Source organism: Sorex araneus, chromosome 2, assembly GCF_027595985.1.
Source record: "Sorex araneus isolate mSorAra2 chromosome 2, mSorAra2.pri, whole genome shotgun sequence".
Lineage (NCBI taxonomy): Eukaryota > Metazoa > Chordata > Mammalia > Eulipotyphla > Soricidae > Sorex > Sorex araneus.
The window spans coordinates 305,503,820-305,524,224 of NC_073303.1; the positions used below are offsets into that span (position 1 = coordinate 305,503,820).

General features: G+C 36.8%; 1 long non-coding RNA gene across 1 annotated transcript in view; it reads right to left on the reverse strand.

Moving 5' to 3' along the window:
* Positions 1-7,799: 7,799 nt before the first annotated feature.
* Positions 7,800-20,405, reverse strand: part of LOC129401988 (uncharacterized) — a 43,119-nt gene continuing 30,513 nt past the window's right edge. The window contains exon 4 of the long non-coding RNA XR_008628484.1: positions 7,800-9,005. This is a non-coding gene — a long non-coding RNA (uncharacterized LOC129401988). The remainder of the gene's footprint in view (positions 9,006-20,405) is intronic.

The following is a 20,405-nucleotide window of genomic DNA, read 5'->3' on the forward strand; positions in this document are numbered from 1 at the left end:
ACTTTTAAAAACCATGTCTTACTTCAAATACATTAGAGTCATAATTATAGGATCTGAGCCTAATTTTTTAAAGATGTTTAGAATGGGCATATATTAGCCCCAAATGAATTCATAAAACTATGATATCACATTTCCATAGAAGCTCTGTTCATTTAAGAACCAATATTTTATCACATGTGACAAAGATTCTATATAAGCTCGTTTCCCAAAGTTTTACTTTCTTTTGCTGAAATCTGCATGAAACAAAACTTTTTAAATAAAGATTTAAATAAAGATTTTAACAGTGTTAACATATTGTCCTTTCTGTAAAAATCATCTTTATTCTTACCATTATCACAGTTATTTTTTTTTCTCACCTGACTATAGCCAGAAATTACTCCTGGCTCCGTGCTCAGAGATCACTCACGGCAGAGGTGGGAGGATGCACACTAGAATGGAACTGGGATCACCCACCTTCAAGGCAGTTGCCTTATCCCCTACACTATCTTTCTGGTCATTAAAAGTATTCTTATAATTATTATATTATAATAATATTAGCATGACAGATATGCAGGAGAGCTGTTAACACATTAGTATATAATTAAACTGATTCAGGTATTAGATTACTTCTATGTCAGTCAATGAAATTTGGAACTAAACCTTAGGACCTGTGAAGGGCTCTCAGCAAGGAAGAAGTGTATCACATTTGCCTTTTAAAAAAGTCTTTCTGTAGCACTGTGGAGCAAATTGTGAAAGGGAAGTAAAACTATAATCAGGAAAGTCATTTATGAATGATTACAGTAGTACACAAAAGAGATGCGGTTCTCTGAATTACATATAGCTACAAACAGAAATAGAAAGTAATGCATTAGTACAAGAAACACTTAGAGAATAATTAACTATAGAATGTGAGAGCATATTTTAAAAGACGTTTGTTTTGACCTTGAAGCTTTCTGAATGGAAATGTCAATCATGTTTTGCAGGGAGTAGCAGTTTAAACTTGAAACTATGTCCTTTGACTCCCCATTCAATTAACTTACCACTGTCACACGCTACCCTAATTATTGTAGAAGAAATAAATAGTATGATAATATTATTTTTTAAGGTTAATTGGTTCAAATTTGCATTTAATGTGAATTTATGAGAAAGCTTTTTTAGCTAGAGAGCATTGACAAATGTCTAAAATTTAGGCATTCTATGGTGTTAATTAAAATAACATCATAAGTTAGTGTTTTTTATGTTAAAGATATCTTAAACTTCAGCAAACCTGAGTAGAAAGAGACAGAGCTGGGGATAAAGGAGAGGAAAAGTAGGAGAGAGGGAGGGAAATAAAAAGGATGGCAAGGTAGAGAGGAAGAAATCCAAGCTGCTGTAGGAAAGAAAATTTCAGCTGAGGATTGAATTTCTTATTAGTCCTATACAGTGTCAATCTGATTCAAATATGAGCAAAACACATAAGGGAAAAGATAAAGAGTTAACATATTGAATGAATTCATCTTCCAGAGGGATGCTAGTATTTTAAAGAGTTAATGAAAATTAGCTGCTAGTAATGACTAAACAAATCTTATTAGTCTGACCTTCTTGATGATATCGATAAACTCTGGACATAATATCAAATAAAAGCAGCCTCAGAGGCACCTCATAGTAAACAGAAGCCAGTAGCAGGGAGATTCCTGTAGGGAATTCATACACAGAGAAGGGAGTTTTGTGATTGAGTTTTTGTGTTTGCAGCCCTTTGCCGGAGCCAGGTGTAGCTGTGAGGTAGGAAAAACAATTATTTACTCTTTTAAAAAAAAAAGACGAAATCATGATATGCTGCTCTATAGATAGATCTGGAGACCATCATGCTGAGCTGAATGAAATTAGTATGAAGATGGAGGTGAGTGACAAACACAGAATGATCTCTCTCATATGTGGGATATAAAGAAACATAGGAGGAGCGGAGCAATAGTACAGTGGGTAGGGCATTTACCTTGCATGTGTCCCACCTGGGTTCAATCACAGGCATGCTATATGGTCCACGGAGCAATGATAGGGATAATTCCAGAGTGTAGAGCCAGGAGTAAACCCTGAACATTTCTGGATGTGACCCAAAAACCAACCAACCAACCAACCAAACAAACAAACAAAAAGAAACATAAGAAAAGAATGGGGCTGGAGCAATAGCACAGCAGTAGTGCGGTCGCCTTGCACTTGGCCCACCTGGGTTCAATTCCACTGCCCCTCTCAAAGAGCCCGACAAGCTACTGAGAGTATCTCGCCCACGCAGCAGAGCCTGGCTGGCTACCTATGGTGTATTCAATATGCCCAAGACAGTAACAAACAAGTCTCACAATGGAGACATTACTGGTGCCCGCTCGAGCAAATCAATGAGCAATGGGATGACAGTGACAGTGACAGAAAAGAATAACAAAGCCCCAAAGCCAACAGAAACTTAGAATTGGTCTTCAGTAGGAAAGTTACCTGGGGGTTATCAGGAGGGAGGCACATAGTGAGACAACGGTGAAGGAAACTGGACACTGATAGTGGATATGTAATGGTTTATGCAAGACATCCTACCATAAAGAGTACTATAAAACACTATGCCTAAAATAAAATTTTAAAATAGCAAAAATTAAAAACATGCTTGTAGTGAATTAAAACAAAACTAGGAAATTCAAATAGAGACAATATAAATGATAAAGAAAGAAAATTCAAGAATTGAAAAATAAATACTATGTGTAAATTTTTAAAAAAACACTGTTTAATTTTTAAAAAAACACTATAACTGAGTAAAGAATCATAGAACTTGAAGATAAAAATAGATATTATCCGGTGAAAATATAACACAAAAATATAAATCAGTTCCAGGAGAAAACAAGAAAAGGGGAACAAAATATTTCAAGAATAAATGGTAGCCAGAGCTTGAATATATTGGTAGTGGTGTGCAAAATGGTGTGTTCATTTTGGAAAATCATTTAGGAGTTTCATATAACAATAAATATGTTTGTTGTAGACCCCAAATTTCTACTTATAGATATTTACCATAAGAACTGAATATATAGATCTATAAGAAGAGTTGGTAAATGAATGAACACATTATATTACACCTATATTTTGCATCTCTATACATTGTATTCGTAGTACTTAGTAGCCAAAAGAGCACAACAAATCTCAAAAACATTTTGAGTGACACAATGACTTGAAGGAAATCCAACATAAAGAATTACTCACTTCGTAATTCCACTGATGTGAAATTCTATAAATTACTAATTTATCAAAATGTAAGAGACCAGCAAGTCACAGTTACCATTGGTTAGCCAATCAGTGGTAAAAGACTTACTAGGAACTTTTGAGATGGATGAAAATGTTCTGTAGTTTAATTATAGCTGTAGTTCTAAGCCTATATATAATAGTCAGAATTCACCAAACTTTAAACTCAGATGAACTTTTGTTTAATAGAAAATAGGACCAAATAGAATGAAATAAAAAAATTTTAAATGGGGGCTGGAGCGATAGCACAGTGGGTAGGGCATTTGCCTTGCACGTGGCCGACCCGGGTTTGAATCCCAGCATCCCATATGGTCCCCTGTGCACTGCCAGGAGTAATTCCTGAGTGCAGAGCCAGGAGTAATCCCTGTGCATTGCCGGGTGTGACCCAAAAAGAAAAAACAATTAAAAATGGTATGTGGTTGAAAAGCTAGTTTGATATTTTATGTAAGACTTGCAAATTAATAAACCTAAAAAACTGTGTGGTTGATGATTGGAAAAATGTTTATAAAAATATACAACAACAATATGCCTTAGAAGCTTAATCTGACAGGGAATTTGTGATGTTTTGAATATAGGATAGACTCTATGATAGAGTATATGATAGACTGGAAGACAAAGTGAATAAGAGAAAGAAAAAGAGAGACAGAGACACAGGCAAGAGAGAGACACAGAGAGACAGAGAGCATTGAGAGAGACACATGGGGGAGAAAGAGAGAGAAAGAAGGAGAGAAACCGGAGAGGGAGAGAGAAAGGTGTGGGTGGGAAACTGGGGATATTGGCGAGAGGAGATGTGCACTGCTGAAGGTATGGGTATTGAAACATTGAAACTCAGTCATGAACAACTTTGTAACTGCATATCTCATGGTGATTTAAAAAAAAATTTAAAAAGAAGAAAAAAGAAAACTGCATAATAGCAACAGGGAATGAAAATGAAAGGGATATCTGAAACTTTTCAAAAGAAACAAAACTTGCAGTGTTCTTTATTAGAAAAAGAAAAAGTTAGAAATGCTAAGGATGAACTTAAAATTAAAAAAGTATTGATTTGAAACATTTTGTGGAGCATCTCTCCATTGATAAAGTGTGAGAAATTATACACCTTAATTCTTATAACACTACTCCACATTGAACAGATTGAACACTTACTGCCAATTTGTTATCTTTCTTGATTCTCACAATTAAGAATTAAGAGGTAGGTTTGGTTTACTAGTACCATCTCATAGATGAGGAAATTGAAACCTCATTTTTATCTGGATTATTCAAGATTTTAAACTGACATGGCAAAACCAGATTCAAGTTTATGACAGGCACAAATGTCATTCTTCTTAGTCCTGGAATATATTGGAGGAATAATCAATATCATTATGTTGGAATAAAATCATAAAAAATGCAAGCTGAGAAAAAGTTGTGGATCCTAGTAACATTTTTTTTTCTGTCAAATGTTTGAATAGAAAAAAAAAGAAGAAAACCCACTGGATTTGAAAACACCAATCATATGGCTAGAACTCTGATATAACTTTGAATACCTAATTTCTTCCCAAATCTTGTAAGGACTTCCATTTCCATAGTATAAACACAGACTACCTTTCAACATAATCCACTCTCCTTGGAATACAACTTACAAAAATGCAATTCAAGTTCAATTAAGTAAAACAAGCAAACTCCCCCAAACACACAAAATTGTCTGTTGGGTTCCGTACTGAGAAATTCAGGAGGCATTGATTTTTGCCATGACTGTATTCAGAGGCTTAACTAAGAACACTGAAGTTTTTCTCTCTCTGTCTCTTCATTTCTTGGTTTATCTCAGCTTTATTTTCAGGCAGATTCTCTTAAAGTTTGGAGAAGGATATCTGTCAGCACCTCCAGATATGACCTTTTTATAGAACCTCCCCAGGGAAATTATTCTAGTAACTCCAGAAAAGAAATCCTATAAAAGTTTTCCTATGATTTTATTTGGAACTTGATCCTTCCTATAACTGGGATGGAATTCATTTGCTTTTCCAATCCAGGACAAATAATATAGCCTACACCAGGTGAGGGAAATGCCAAGGGAAGGACATACAGTAGAGTTGCAAGTAGAAAAAGTCTAGCATGGTTACCAGGAGAATCAAGGTGAAACACTTTCTGCAAAATGTTGAACATTCAAAAAGCAGTTTGCTACATGTTGCTTTATCCTTCTCTCCCATTAACTTCTTCCAAATCCTCATATATAGGAAAAATAGATTAAATGCTACATGACCACACTGTGCTTTTTTACCTGTATAACTCTTTACTTTGTTTATGCCACACTGAATTCCTTTTCAAAATCTTCATAATGAAGCATGCATTCTAGAATATAGAATATAATTGTATAATGCATTCTACAATTAATGTAATACATTAACATTCAGGAGACACCAAGTTACATAGGCTAGAGTAACTCCCTCAAAGAGCTTTTAATTCAAAGGTTAGAGGAAATTCAATAACAAATATGAAACAACACAATGCGAGTAAAAGAGTAATGGGAATTCAGAGAAAGTTTCAAAGACATTTAATGGAAGGGGAATGGAATTCATAAAATACTTTGGTGTGAAATATTTGATATGGTTCTATCAGTGTCACTGTCACTGTCATCTTATTGCTCATTGATTTGCTCAAGTGGGCACCAGTAATGTCTCCATTGAGAGAGTTGTTACTGTTTTTGGCATATTGGAAATGGCACAGGTAGCTTGCCAGGCTCTTCAGTGCGGGCAAGATACTCTAGGTAGCTTGCCGGGCTCTCCGAGAGGGGCGGAGGATTCAAACCCAGGTCGGCCATGTGCAAGGGAAATGCCGTACCCACTGTAATAAAATAAAATTTCACATCTATATTTTTAATGAGTAAGTGAATAAATGAATGAAATAATATAAATGAACAAGTAGATAAAGTTCAGAAATGTAATGATCCAAAAGGGAAAAAGAATAGGCTTTTAACACCAAACAGCGTCAAGAAAACAAGAAAATATCATTTAGAGATTATTGAAAAAGTAATGAAAAAATATATATTATTTAGATCATATTTAAAGATGAGAAATATGAAGTGGGATATATTAAGTGAACTAAGAGAAATATATAGATCTAAAAATTAGGTCCAGAAATAGTGAGAATGAGATTCAGGAAGTACATAGTTTAAAAGAAAATTATTTTAGAAATAAAAATCTTAAGAAGATATTGAAATAAATCAAACCTGAAATGCTATAGAAGCCTGCCTTTCTTTAAATGTTTTTTAATGTTCTGATGACAAATATTAGTTTAGATTGGATTTCTCTATTTATATATATAGCTGTGTTTTATTTTAAATAAGCTCAATTATAATTTATGGACTACATTAAAGTAACAAAATGCTTCCTCATAAAATATCGAGTGCCTATTTCTTAATAATTACTTCAGCTGAAAGTATGAAATTGTTCTTCCAGTCATTTATATATAAATATAGGTGTTAAGTGTCCCTTACAGTATAAGGAGATCAATATAAATATTTAATGCAAAGGAAACAAGAGAGCATTCAAGTATCTTAGAATTCAAGTTGGAGATAATTGCTCTCTTACGTTCCTTTATCATTTGTCTGTTTCAGAGAAATAAAAGAACTATATTTGATATCTACAATTACAATTTTAAGTGCATGAATCAGATTGTAAGTCTGAAGTAGCAAGATCATATTTATTCTAGTGCTCTCACAATAAAAATTATTAAAGGAGGTCAATATTTGTGACCTAATTATGAAAAGAAATTTTTCAAGTTTTGACTTAAACTCATACTCATATGCTAAGATTTCAGTTCAATTAGATCTAGGTCCTTTTGATCAATGTAACAAGAGGTAACCTAAAGTCTAGAGAAAATTAACCTTTTCTTATAAAGATTGCTTGTGTGGGGAGAAAGCAGGCAAAATGTGACTCTAAAGTTAAACTCAACCTGGAACTTATACCATCAGCATCTCTGGTTCTCAGGCTTGTGAAGGTGGGTTGAAATGATAGCAGATTCTCTCCTATATGCTGTCTTTCTAATTTTACAGATGTCAACTCAACTGTAGATCTTGAAAGTCCTGGGATTATATATACTTAAGAGACAGTTCCTTAACACACACGCATACACTCATACACACATAAACACACACAAAATGACATATAAGCATGTATATATACTGACATATACATAAACACACTGTCACTGTCTTCCCATTATTCATTGATTTGCTCGAATGGGCACCAGTGACGTCTTCATTGTGAGACTTGTTGTTACTGTTTTTGGCATATCGAATATGCCCTGGGTAGTTTGTCAGGCACTGCAGTGCAGGCGGGATACTCTCAGTAGTTTGCCGGGCTCCCCAAGAGGGACGGAAGAATCTAACTGGGATTGGTCGAGTCAAGGCAAAAGCCCTACCCGCTATGTTATCACTCCCGTCCACATAAACACAAATATTTTTTTAAATTTTTTATTATTTTTTAGTGAGTCACAGTGAGGGTACAGTTACAGATTCACACCTTTTTGTGCTTGTTTTTCCCTCACAAATATTATTTAAAAATTCATACAACATCTATTTGCTGTCAGTATAACTGTGTCCTTTCCAAGTTTATACTCGGCTACTGGGCCAATGTAAAACCCAATAGGAAACTATATTTTTTTTAATCAATCTTGCTGTTCATTTTTTACCTTTTTTGATTTCTTCCTTTAGACTTTGTCCCATATTGTTTTTCTTCTCAATACATCTGATAGGGCTCTCTATAATCCTACTTCTGAAGTTAGTATATGTATCTACAATCTTTTTATTTAATGTTTTCTTAAATTTCCCTCACTAAACCAAGTTGGGGCATAGCTTCTCCAAAGACCTGTCAAGTATTACCTGTTGAGTCTTATGTCCTGGTTCTAGTTTCTATCGTCTCAAAGTGCAGGGTGTAATTTAGCAATCTATTGGCTCAAAGATATGTTTTTTTTTTCTTTTTGGCTCACACCCAGCGATGCACAGTGAGTTACTCCTGCCTCTGCACTCAAGAGTTACTCCTGGTGATTCTTGGGGGACCAGATGGGATGCTGGGAATTGAACCTGGGTCGACTGCGTGCAAGGCAAACACCCTACCTGCTGTACTATCGCCCCAGGTCTGTTCTTTTTTCTTTTCTCCCTTCATTTAAAATATTATATTTTGTACTGGTCTTCTTTACCATCCTTTGACCTTCTGGTCATTTCCCTATTTTATTGAACATTTTATCAAATAACTCATAGTTTTCCTTTCCACAAAAATCCTGTTATCATCATAATAAACTTCCAATTTTTCATGAAGAACTTGTAAGATTGTTAAAATTGTTTGGCACAGGGCAATAATACTAACTATCAATTACCAATGACTTTATAAAATTTTGAGGACATCATCTATAAAATTAAAATGTATAATTTTTTCTCTTTAAATTGACCATTAACACTTTCTAGAGTACCATAAATCTACCCCCAAATTAAACTGTAGCTCTCTTAGAAAGGAATAAGCTTTGTTAAGGTGACAAAGAAATATAAAAAGAAATGAAAAGTTTAGTATAATAACCAAACACATAAAAACTATGAAAGAGCCATACCCAGCATTTGAAAAGTTATTAGTATGCAAATATATATAAAAAAAACTACAGGCAGTTATATTGTGGATGTGCACTTCTTTGGGGATTCTTTGCCAGAGATCCCAGAGAAACAGTTTGCCTCAGACCATTAGGATTTTCTTCCTCATCATCCAGTGCTGCCATCTGCCGACCTCTTCTGCATCCCACACTTTTATGTCCTGTATTAGGATATAACAGGTTATTAATTTTCTCACCAGATTCTCACACTCCCTGAACAGAGTTACCTTACATGCAGAATCTTTGAAAGCTGTATAAGTAGTAATCCTACAACTTGTAGTGCTACCTCATTGTCTCCACAGTTCTGGATGAAGATGTGATCTTCTTCGAAAAGCTTTGAAAAAGGCCAGTGATGGCCACATACTGTCTGGAAAAGGTATGTCATCTCTGCATGCAGTTCTGGGGATTCTGACTCTTCCACCCATATGAGCTATGCTGCAGCTGTGAGCAGAGAGCTTACCAAGCTTTCTGGCAGGAAGAGAGCTGCTTGGTCCATTTCTCTTCAGCAAACATTAAAGCTTCTAGATTGAGTCTTGCCTCACAAAGACTTTCTACACAGAAAACATGGAATCCTAATTATTCGTTGCAAGATATGGCTTCCAGCCTCCACTTCTCCAGGTTTCACCGCTTTCTGTGCTCACTTCCTATTGTCTATAGATAAAAATGATTTCTGAGGAACGAGAGAAGACTACAGATTCCTGAGGTCATTTTTAAAGTCTTAAAGAATCTAATTTCCTGAGTTGAGATTTTTTTTTTTTGAAAAGCTAGCTATCCTTTCAACAAAATCACATAGTTTAGTCAATATGTACTAATCAAACCCATTTTACACTTTCAGTGAGTTCTGGGTAAACCGCACATTTGTTCACAGAAAATCATTAACTGCGAGCACGGGTAGTTTTAAACACAAACTGATCTCTCTTCATCTTGTCGTACTTTCAGATCCACTATATAAAAGCTATGGGTTGCTATTGGAAAGTCAGTCTCCATTGACTTTAGTCCACTGGCACTGTCATCCCGTTGTTCATCGATTTGTTTGAGCAGGCACCAGTAATGTCTCTCAATGTCATTATTGTTACTGTTTTTGGCATATCCAATACACCATGGGTAGCTTGCCAGGTTCTGCTGTGTGGGCGCGATACTCTCGGTAGCTTGCCAGGCTCTCTAAGAGGGGGGAGGAATCAAACAGGGTCCGCTGCATGAAAGGCTAACACCCTACCGCTGTGCTATTGCTCCAGCCCACAGAAATTAAAGAAAAAGCAGGTTTTCTGGTGTGGGTCTCTCACCTGCCAGTGGCACAAGGGCAGCCACCAGGCTACACTGTTGGATGAGCACACACTGAGAGTTTGTCCCTGACACTTCTAGGAGTCCGACACTCTGGAGCTGCGGAACTTGAACTTGAGTTGAACATTAACTTTTTCAGGTCAAAAGAGAGAGCATGGCCCCAAGTCAAAGGTAGTAACCTTCAAATGGCCACTAGGTTGTCTTCATCAGAGAAAAAAATCACAAATGAAACAGAGAATATATAGAAAACAAAACAAAACAATTTCATAGGTGTACACCAGATGCATGGGTTTAGGTGTATCCAGAGCAGAGTCATGCCTAGTGAATTTTAGGCTGAAGAGTATATTGGATAATAAATTAAGAAAAAAAGTATTTCTGAGATGTTTCGCTAATCTGGGTGATGTTGCAGTGGTACAGATATATTGGGATTACAGTTTCACGCATCTGATACTGGCAGTTGCTATGGAAAATAAACAGTATGCAGATTCCTCAAAACAGAGCTCCCGCTTGACACAGCTATTTCACTTCCTGGCATCCACTCCCCAAACACAAAAATATTCATTTCAATAAAAATTTCTGCAGACCTATGTTTATTAGAGCATTTAGTACAATAGACAGGATATAGAAACAGCCCATGTCCAATGACAGATGAAGGGATCAGGAAATTGTGGTACATATGCACAATGGAATACTGTGCAGCAATAAGAAAAGATGAAATCTTGCTGTTTGCTGCCATTTGTATGGGACTGGGGTGAAATGTTCAGCAAAATTAATTAGAGGGGAAAAAACAAACAGTAAATCTGTGGTATAGTCTGAATAAGGAAATAGTATTGAACAATGAAAAATCATTGGTTTAGGATTACAGAACTCAAATTATCAAGAAGCTGAAGGTACAGTACAATGGTGAACTTCATCAGTTCATGAACAGGCAGTGCCATGACAGGGGTCAGAGGGTCTTGGGCACTTTTATGTTGTAGAGCACAGTAAATCTGTACAGGAATTCAATAATTATTACCACTGTTGTAACTATGTTACCTAAACTCTAACTTTTAAAAATACAAAAATATCTCTACAGTTGCATTAAGACTCTTTAAGGTTTTATGAATGTTTATGAGAGCAATGTGAAGAATAAAGAATATCTGTATTCAGTTATATGCATTTCAGTGGTTACTAATAGTTAAATAGTAAGAGCAACCATACAATGATCACTAAGGAAGTGTATGCTTAGATATAGTTTAGTCCTAACAATGAGGTTGGTATTATTATGTAGATCTGTTGTTGTTTTTGATCATGCAGCTCATGATTCCTAAAGAAGTGATGCAATGAGACTGTTTTGGAACTGGGAATGAGACCGTTTTTCTGTCAGGGTCGCTTTCTTCTATTCACTGCAGGCAGGATCACTGCCTGTTTTCGCAGTTAGCATTTCAAGTGTGTGTACAGATTTTCTTTCCTTAATTTCCTTTCTGTTTCATTTAAAAATCAGGCCATTCTTTATGTTTCAGTTGTTTTTTCTGTGTAATTATCTTAGTATTAATTATCTGAGATCCATGGCTTAGAGCTGCTTGTGCGTGGATTGCGTTAGGAAGAAGAGAAACTTACTAAAATGTGTTGCTTGTGACCAGAGCGAGAAATGTTTACAAGAAGATGACTTCATTTACTTTTATTCTTTGTCTAGGCAGATAGCCCCACATTAGTGTCCCTTAACAAGGCTTTCTTTTTTTTGTATCTTACCAGCTATCCCATATTATTGAAATGACATAAACTGCTCATCAAAATGTAAGCTTCAAAAGACAAAAGTAGTGTTTTTTAAATTTTTAATTTACTTATTTTTTGCTTTTTTGGGGGTTACACCCGGCGATGCACAGGGGTTACTCCTGGCTTTGCACTCAGGAATTTCTCCTGGCAGTTCTGGGGATCATATGGAATGTTGGGAATCGAACCCATGCCTACCTGCTGTACTATCACTCCAGCCAAATAGTGTTTTTTTAAAAAAGGTTTTTGCATGAGCAGTCTTACTGTGCACATCTATACTATACTTTCACCATGCATATGTGTATACAAACTTAACTGTACAGACTTTACCCATTATTTCACAATACACAGGAAGGATAATGACTATTTGATAGGCTTGCTGGGATGTAATGTACAAAAAGCATGTAGTACTATTACAAATACATAAAGGGTGGATATTATAATAATAGGAAACAATAGATGGGCCATTTATTTATTTGTTCTCAGAATGCTTACCATCTGTGCCAAATATGCATGAGGTTCTACTTATACAGCAATGGGCAGCATACAGTTTGTTATTGACCTTATAGAACTTGGTTTGTGATATTTATATAATAAAAATTATACAAATTAAAAATAATCTACATGTGAAAGAGAAAATGTAATGATGTAAAACTGCTCAGAGTTACAGAAACCTCTTTGAGTAAGTCATACATGCTCTTTTTTTTCTTGGTGAATTAGGAGGTAACATTATGTCTCAAAGAGAAGAAAAGAAATATTTTAAAAATTGGAATAATAGTTGTAGGGAATGGAAAGATACTAACATAGTAGAATTTTCAGGGATTATCAATGAACACTTTATCACAAATATTAATTTAGAGTGAGAAAAATATTATATTGCATGGTTTTTTCAAGCAGAATTCAAGATACCAGTAAAGGAGATGTTGTTTAGTTTTCATTTAGTGTTTTAGATTGATGAGGTAAGTGACAGGGGATTACAGGGTATTGGAAAAGGGTGATTAAAATCATGGACCATGAACTCACTCTACACTGCTCAGAGATGGAATTGGCAACAGAAGTTGACTGACAGGAAGGATGTCAAGAGAGCCATTGTCTGGGAATCCTGATGAAGCCAGAAAGATTATAATGGAAGTAGATGAGCTGGTAATTTGAAGGTAGGAAGTTGTCATTGAAGGGTAAGATGTTTAAATTAATGATTTCATAAATGGAGCAGTTAGAGAAAATATAAATCAATGTTGTGACCAGGGAAGTGGGTGGCTCAGATGGAGAATGTCAGGGAGGATCCGGAGGCCATGGGAGCGAGCACACCAAAGTGACTTGCACAGTGAACCTTACCACAGTCATTAAAGAGTGAGAAGGCATGATCAGAAGGTTAATGAAGGCAATGGAGGAGAAAGAATGTAAAACAGTGCAGGAGCAGGAAGTGGGGTGGCAGGGCCAAGGATCCAAAGTCGGAAAGCAGGTAATGGGAGTAAGGAGGACACTGCTACCACTAAGGTTAGTGGGTAATGAAAGAATAAACACTTTACAAGTCAAGGTTATTTTGAACTCATCTTTTACTCATGGCATAAACAATTTTCAGCTAGTAAAAGAAGTTCTGAGTAAATATAATTTTTAAAATTATTTTTTATTAATGAATAACTGTACAGATACAGAGGGTACAGATACAGATTTACATATATTCATACTTCTGTTTCAGTCATACAATGTCTAGTACCCATCCCTCCACCAGTGCCCATTCTCCATCACCGATAACCCCAGCATCCCCCCCCCAATCCCACCCCACCTCTGTGGCAGGGCATTCCCTTTTGTTCTCTCTCTCCTTTTGGGTGAAGTGGTTTGAAATGGAGGTATAGGGTGGCCATCTTGTTCAATCTATAGTCTGCTTTCAGCACGCCTCTTCCATCCCTAGCAGGTCCTCCAACCACACTTTACTTGGTGTTCCCTTCTCTGAGCTGCCTGTTCCCCCAGCATGTGAAGCTGGCTTCCAACTTATGGAGCAAACCTGGTATTTATTTCTACTATTCTTGGGTGTTAGTTTCCCATTCTGCTGTTTTATATTCCGCAGACGAGTGCAATTATTTTATGTCTGTCTCTCTCTTTCTGACTCATTTCACTTAGCATGATACTTTCCATGTTGATCCACTTATATGGAAAGTTCATGACTTTATCTTTTCTGACAGCTGCATAGTATTCCATGGTATAGGTGTACCAAAATTTCTTTAACCAGTCATCTATTCTCTGGCACTTGGGTTTTTTTTCCCCCAAATTCTGGCTATTATAAACAGTGCTGCAATGAACATACAAGTGCAGATGTCATTTTGAGTATACCTTTTTTTTTTTTTTTTTTGCTTTTTGGGTCACACCCAGCGATGCTCAGGGGTTACTCCTGGTTCTGCACTCAGGAATTACTCCTGGCAGTGCTTGGGGGACCATATGGGATGCCGGGAATCGAACCCGGGTCGGCCGAGTGCAAGGCAAACGCCCTACCCGCTGTGCTATCGCTCTGGCCCCTTGACTATACCTTTTTGCCTCTCCGTGATATATTCCCAGAAGTGGTATTGCTGGGTCAAATGGGTTCTGAATTTCTGATTTTTTGAGAAGCGACCATATTGTTTTCCAAAAGGACTGAACCAGTCTGCATTCCCACCAGCAGTGTAGGAGGGTCCCTTTCTCCTCACATCCACGCCAAGAGTGGTTGCTTTTGTTCTTTTGGATGTGTGCCAGTCTCTGTGGTGTGAGGTGGTATCTCATAGTTGTTTTGATCTGCATCTCCCTGATGATTAGTGATGAAGAGCATTTTTTCATGTGCCTTTAGGCCATTCGTATCTCTTTCTTGGGAAAATTTCTGTTCAATTCTTCGCCCCATTTTCTGATGGGGTTGGATGTTTTCTTCTTGTAGAGTCAACCAGTGCCTTATATACCCTTGATATCAACCCCTTATCAGATGGGTATTGGGTGAATAGACTTTCCCATTCTGTAGATTGCCTTTGTATTCTGGTCACTATATCTTTTTCAGTACAGAAGCTTCTTAGTTTAATATAGTCCCATTTGTTTATCTCTGTTTCCACTTGGTTGATTAGTTGTGTGTCTTCTTTGAAGATACCTTTAGCTTCAATATCGTGGAGGGTTTTGCCAACCTTGTCTTCAATGTACCTTATGGATTCTGGTCTGATGTTGAGGTCTTTAATCCATTTTTATCTGACTTTTGTACATGGTGTCAGGTCGAAGTCTAAGCCCATTCTTTTGCTTGTGGTTGTCCAGTTATGCCAGTACCATTTGTTAAAGAGACTTTCCTTGCTCCACTTCACATTTCTTGTCCCTTATCAAAGATTACATGATCATATATTTGGGGTTGTGTGTAGGGATATCCCTCCCTGTTCCATTGATCTATGGCTCTGCCTTTTTTCCAGTACCATGCTGTTTTAATTGTTACCACTTTGTATTAGAGTTTGCATTAGGGATGGTGATGCCTCCTATTGTATTTTTCCCAAGAATTGCTTTAGCTATTCATGGCCACCTATTGTTCCATATGAATTTCAGGAGTGTTTGATCCATTTCTTTGAAGAAATGGGTATCCTTATAGGGATTGCATTGAATGTGTTATAGTGCTTTGGGGAGTATTGCCATTTTGACAATTGTAACTCTTCCTATCCATGAGCAGGGAATATGTTTCCATTTACTCATGTCCTCTTTTATTTCGTGGAGTAGGGTTTCTAAGGAAAGTTTCAGAACCTAAACAGTTTTATGATGAAGTAGTAAGGGCTTACTATAAAGAGGGAAAGAAAGAAAAATTAAGTCAGAAAGTACATACCTCTGTGCAATATTCTGTTTAAAAAGAGTAGGTTACAGTTGCTTGGATTAAGCAAAAAATAATTAAGTTTGGAGTTGGAATTTCATGCAATTAGTCACCTATATAAAAGGTAACTTCAACTTAAATGAATTCAACTGCAGACCCCCAAAAAGGGCCTAAAGATCAGATTTAGCTCTATCATTTCTTTAAAATTTAGTCTTCTCTTTAGTTATTCAACAAATATTTATCAAATAGCCAGAGTCATTACACTAAAGCAGAAGTGAGCCTGCTTATCATTTAGGCATGACCAGAAGATAGAGGAGAGTAAGAGATAAGTCAGGAGGTCAGTATTTCTCACTTTAATGTGCTTTTATGAATTATCTGGAGATCTTGTTAAAATGCAGAATTAGGTTCTATAAATCTGGCATGATGCCTAGATTCTGTATTTCTAACATGCCTTCAGCTGATGAAGATGCCACAGGTTCATGGGTGAAGTCGTTTGACTCTCAGGTAGAATAAGAAAGTAATTAAATTAAGGATAATGTTATTGCGACATGGCATAAAAGACTAACCTGAGGGTTGTAGACATGGATTTAACACACTAGGGCTATGTATTTTCATCAAACACATACAGATACAGCATGGGGTTGCCAAATAGTTTAATTAACCAGCATGGGATTTGGTCTTGATGAAGTGAGATAAACCAATGGAATTAATCACATAGAGAATAAAGTACTACTATTGATGATGGGGATTAATACTGCAACACGTTGATTGAGTGGTAGAAATTCAGAAATACATTGTGGCTCTTCAAAGCTGACAGAACAATGATTTTGCCATAGCTACTTAACAAATTATTTCACCTTTTGTTATTTCAATGGTATATGTGGTAGTTGTTTCTAACTTTCATGGAAAGAAAGTACCTTTGAAGACGACTTATACTGAAGTGCTAATGATATCAAAAACTTTGCAGTATTCATGGACAAATCTTAATGACTCACCCATGCAGATATCCAAATTTGCTATGCTTTTAAGAAATGGATATTTGAGATTTTGGATTTACCTAATTACATTTTCTTCTTTAAAAATATTTAAGTAATATTTTATAACATTATATAGATTTCAAGTACATAGAATTATAGATCAACATCTATGTATACTACATTATGTTTGCCACCATAAATTTAATTTCACATAGTAAAGGAGTATATGACATAACCTCAAACAACTAGCTTAAGGACTGATGTACAGAGTGGAGCAAGATGTCCTGGCTGGGGAGGAGAGTGTTAAGAGTGGAGTGGGAGTGAAGGGGATAGTGGTGATGAGGGAGCATCTGATCTGAGGACAGTAGTGAAGGGAAATTGACACTGTGGATGGTGTGTGGTGTTTGGAATATTGCACGCATGAAACCCACCATGGACAGTATTCTAAAATTGTAAAGTATGTTACTGAAAATTAGTCTAGTTTCCATCCACCAACATACTTTTTTTTTCTTTTTTATTGTTGCGCTGATCACCATTGTTGAATATCTGTTGTCCACTGTCTTCAATTGTTCATTAATGTGTATTCTGTGCAGATAAATTCATAACCAATTTTTAAGACATTACCGTTGTTCCTAAAATTTATGATGATCTAAACAAAACTCTGAATCTTGAATTATTAACTATTACATAACTTCTTCCCTTCTTTGTATTATATCTTATTTTGCTTCAGCTCCACCTTAATTTGTGGCTCTAAAATATAGACTGATCTTGACCTCTGACTCTAGCATTTATTTCTGGAGTTATTCATCTGCAGTATTTGTACATTTTCTATTGCATATTCACTGCATTCATTAAGTTTGTATCTCTGACCTATGATGATGTTTTTAATTAGGATTCTCAGTATTAGTTATTAATCCTTCAGTTTCTCCCCTTGTTTGTTCCAGCACCAGTAAGAGAAAAGGTGCTATTAATTTCTATTGTTCTTTTCCCCCTCTCTCCTCTCTGATCTTTTCTTTTTCTTTTACATAATGCATGCTATGCTTAAAAAATTGTTTTATCTAGACTTTATTTCTTGATCTTGAATCAACTACAACATGAGCTGTAGTATTTTTGAGTCTTTTGGAGGTTTTTTTTTGCAGGCTAGTTCATTTGTTTATTTCAAATTGCTACAGAAAGTCTCTATGATAAGAAGGAAATGGCTGGGTGGATGTGGAACGAGCGGGAACCAGAGTCAGCTTTAGGATTTGGGGTTCCAGCAAGTGCTTGCACCCATGTATGGAGACTGTGAACTAAGCTTTTGCCCCACGCCGGCTAACAGAGGAAATATCCTTCCTTCTTGGTCTCTCTCCCCTCTAGAGAAGGCGTGGTGTCCGACATTTTGTGGGTCCTTTGAGAAGGTATGAACTTTTGGCGCGGAAAAAAAAAATCTGCTTTGAACTTGAAACAGCTGCGGGATACCGGAGCAGTCCCAGCCGGGGCCGGTGCTCGGCTCCGGCCGAGTTTCGGCCCGGGTGCCCATGCCTCTGCACAGCCAGTGGATGTGGAACGAGCGGGAACCAGAGACAGCTTTAGGATTTGGGGTTCCAGCAAGTGCTTGCAACCATGTATGGAGACTGTGAACTAAGCTTTTGCTACATGCTGTTCCAGAAAGGGAAATGATTCATTTTCCAACTTAAATCTCCGCGGACTTAATTACTAGAATACAGAAATTGTAAACCGCGCGGCCGCTCCCACGGCCGTGCGACATTTTATCTCTTCATTCTCATCAGTGGAAAACTTATTATCAAATATTTCCTTGTTAATAGAGCTGTATTCTTGGGGGATAAATTCCAACAAAAATAGTGAGTCTGTTTTGAAACTCTAACAACAATAGTGAGTTGTGTATTGAAATCTGGAATGTAATCAAGGTAAAGAAAAAAGGAAGTGAAATTATCACTCACGCACGGCGGGGGGGGGGATTGGGGTTGTGAGGTGTGGAATGTATACTGTTTGTTTTTGTTTTTGTTTTGTTTTTGTTTTTATTGGTGGTGGAATATGGGCACTGGTGAAGGGATGGGTGTTTGAGCATTGTATAACTGAGATATAAGCCTGAGAATTTTGTAACTTTCCACTTGGTGATTCAATAAAATAAATTTAAAAAAAAAGAAGGAAATGGCTGCAATGAACATATAAATGCAGGTGTCATTTCTACTATACTTTTTTGCATCTCCAAGATATATTCCCAGAAGTGGTATTGCTGGGTCAAATGAGAGCTCAATTTCTAATTTTTTGAGAAGTGTCCATACTATTTTCCGAAAGAGCTGAGCCATTCGGCATTCCCATGAGCATTCTGTGTGTGGTTGATGTCTATCTTGTGTATCATGGTCTGAAAAGGAAGTTGATATAATTTCTATCTCCCTAATTCTATTAAGGTATTTTTTTGTGACCCAGCACATGGCCTACTTTGGAAAATATTTTGTGTGCACTGGAAAAAAAATGTGTATTCTTTCTTTTGGGGATGCAAAGCCCTGTATAGATCTGTTAGTCCTCTCTCTTCTATTTCTTCCTTCAACGCCAGTGTTTCCTTGCTGAGTTTTAATCTTGTTGATCTATCTAGAGGTGATAGGGCACTGTTGAAGTCTCCAACTACTATTGTGTTGCTAGCAATGTCCTTGTTAAAAATCTGTTAGCAGGTGTTTTAAGTATTTAGCTGGTCTCTCATTAGGCACATACACATTTAGGAGTGAGATTTCTTCCTGCTGTACAGGAAGGCCCACTAGGGATGGGAAAGGCAGGCTGAAAGTAGACTGTAGACCAAGCATGATGCACTGGGGTTTTTTCCAGATTCTGTCTATCTGGAAAAAACCCAAGTGCCCAAGAACAGATGACTAGTTAAAGAAACTTCGGTACATCTATACAATGGAATACTATGCAGCTATTAGAAAAGATGAAGTTATAGAAATTTGCATATAGATGGAGCAACATGGCAAGTATGTTAAGTGAAATGAGTCAGAAAGAGAGGGACAGACATAGAAAGATTGCACTCATTTATGGAATATAAAGTAACAGAATGGGAGACCAACACCCAAGAATAGCAGAGATAAGTACCAGGATGATTATTCCACAGCTTAGAAGCCGGCTTCACATGCTGGGGGAAAAGGCAGCTCAGAGAGAAAAGGAACCACCAAATAAAGGGTTCCAGGAAGGCCCACTAGGGATGGGAAAGGCAGGCTGAAAGTAGACTGTAGACCAAGCATGATGCCCATTTAATACCTCTACTGCAAATCACAACACCCAAAAGTATAGAGAGAGCAAAAGGGAATGCCTTGCCACAGAGGCGGGGTGGGGTGGTAGTGGGGAACAGGCTGGGGGTGATGGGATGGATGCTGGGACCATTGGTGGTGGAAAATGGTCACTGGTGAAGGGATGGGCACACAATCATTGTATGACTGAAATGCAAGCATGAAAGTTTGTAAGTTTGTAACAGTACCTCACGGTGATTCACTAATTAAAAAAAAAAAAGGAATAGACAAGGGTGATACAGTGTGAACATGTTTCCTCCAGTTGTCTTCAGATTTGGACCAAAGCCGAAGGTTTTAGGATGCCTGGTCTCCAGATAGCTAAGCTTTACTGTAATAAGCAAATTGTACATAGAGATTAACGCTAATAGCTACAACGGGAAATAACATTAACTCTGCAATTAAGACAAAAACCTTATATACACAAGGAAATGGAAGGGTTTTTTTATGGACTCATAACACTTTTTAGAGATG